This window comes from Aotus nancymaae, unplaced genomic scaffold (genome assembly GCF_030222135.1).
Source record: "Aotus nancymaae isolate 86718 unplaced genomic scaffold, 86718_ANA_hifiasm-v0.15.2.pri h1tg000065l, whole genome shotgun sequence".
NCBI lineage: Eukaryota > Metazoa > Chordata > Mammalia > Primates > Aotidae > Aotus > Aotus nancymaae.
Window position 1 is genome coordinate 1,123,354 of NW_026988480.1, and position 2,286 is coordinate 1,125,639.

Consider the following 2,286-nt stretch of genomic DNA (forward strand, 5'->3'; position numbering starts at 1 on the left):
AAAGAAAGAAAGGAAGTCTTATCTGAGACTCTTTCCCATAGTTACCTTTCTTTTGTGATGAAAACACTTGAGATTTACTGTCTTAGCAAGTTCCAAGTATACAATCCAGTATTATTAACCAGAGTAACCATGCTGTATATTAGATCCCCAGAACTTAATCATTTTTTTTTTTTTTTTGAGTCAGAGTCTCTCTTTGTCACCCTGGAGAGCAGTGGCATGATCTTGGTTCACTGCAACCTCCACCTCCTGGGTTCAAGCAATTCTCCTGCCTCAGCCTCCTGAATAGCGGGGATTACAGGTGTGCGCCACCACGTCTAGCTAATTTTTGTATTTTTTTTTTTTTTTTTTGTAGTAGAGATGGGGTTTCACCGTGTTGGCCAGGCTGGTCTTGAACTCCTGACCTCAAGTAATCCACCCACCTCAGCCTCCCAAAGTGCTGGGATTACAGGCCCAGCCAGAATTTACCCTTCTCATAACTGGAAGTTTGTACCCTACAACAATCTCCTCATTTATCCGCCCAATATTTTGGGCCTTTTCCCCAGAGATTTTGGCTCAATAGGTCATGGGAGGGCCCATGAATCTGCATTTCTAACATGCTTACAGGTAGAATTGATGTTCCTCTTCCAGGGACACCATTTGAGAACCAGTGCTCTGAATCAAACACCACCTAGGGGGAAGGATCCCTGCCTGTTTTTTTCCCAAACCCCTGCCAAGCCCAGTTTCAACCTCCTTTTCTTCTCATCAGTTCATTTGGGTTGCTGAGGTGCCAGTACCCCAACGACTCACATCAGACTGCTGGTGCAAAGGCTGGAACGAAACCCACCCTGATGCTGACATTGCCTTTCGGTAACATCCCTTTGTCATAGAGCCTGTTTTAAGTTTAACTTTCAGTTCACTCTCAAAAGAGGCGTACATGTTCATCAGATTAAGTAGGAAGCTGAAATAGATTTGAATGCACTGAGTGTTCCTATCTGTTTTCTTAATGCATTTTTACTGAATCTACAATGTGAAATAGGATGAAATAAAGAAATCTGCCCCAAGTAGCTTCTGTCTCCAAGGCGCACTCTTGACTGCCTTAGTGGTTTGAATTTAATAAAATGCGTACACATAAGTCTCTTGAAGCTTTTTTAGTTCTCCTCTCGATTTAAAATGTCAGAGTACATATAAGATAGAGTAAAAATAATATAAAGCTAACATTATAGAATGGAGGCATATGTCACTAAAAAATATCTGATATAAAGCTAACATTATAGAATGGAGGCGTGTGTCACTAAAAAAATCTGATAGTATTTTATTGGTCACATTGTCAGCTGTGGGGAATTTTAGCCAGCATCTCATCAGCAGTGAAAGACAGGAAACAGCTAAGAGGTTTGCTGAGGTAGGATTTCTTGTGTTTCTTCTTGAGGACAGATAAATAGGGACTTTGATGACTTGGGACTTTTCTTTCATCATTCATATGGTGGGAAACATATATAGAACAGCTGAAAAAAGATTTAAAATTAGAAAGCGAGGTGGTTTATTCACTGATTCACATTTCTGATGCAAAAGAAACAACAATTTCTAAATAGTTCTTAGGCCAACGAGGAAATAAAAAAAAATAATTATAGCTTACCGAGAAAATGAAATTAATGAGAAGGCTATATAAAAAACGTATGGAATTTGGTCAAACTCTAAAGCCTGAAATTATTTTGTTTTTAAAATGAGGGATGAATTAAGCGAACCAAGTAGTCAATTGTGTGAGTTGGGGTGGAGAAGCAGCTTCTGAGGAAGGTGGCAAATTAAACTCATGCTTTGATGCCTCCCATATCTTTGACCCCAAACCGTGTAGACAAGATACAAAAAAAGAGAAGACAGAAATGATGTTGATGGCAAAGGGTGCTGGCTTGTGGAGTCTGGGCTCAGCGAGGGCAGGGGCTGGGCACCTGTGAGGTAAAAAGAAGGAAGAGCGTCTACCTGAGGTTGATGCAGGTGAGAAGTGAGTTGTCTGGCTCATGAAAAAGGAATAAAATCAAATGAAGCCTGGTTTACCGATTCATGGAAAGATTTTGGCCTAGGAAGAAAGTTTGACAAAGGCATAGCTTCATGTCCACGTGTGACCGCATCTCACTGTCTTCAACATCAGTGTGGGCTAGGATTCCTAACACTATCTGTTTCTACATTTATATCCGAGGGACCAGCTGGAGGCAAATACAAAATATCTACACGGGAAGACAGAAACAGAGAGAACAAGAAAGACAAAATCGAATCAAATCAAAACAAAACAAAACAAAAAACAGTTTTTCCTGC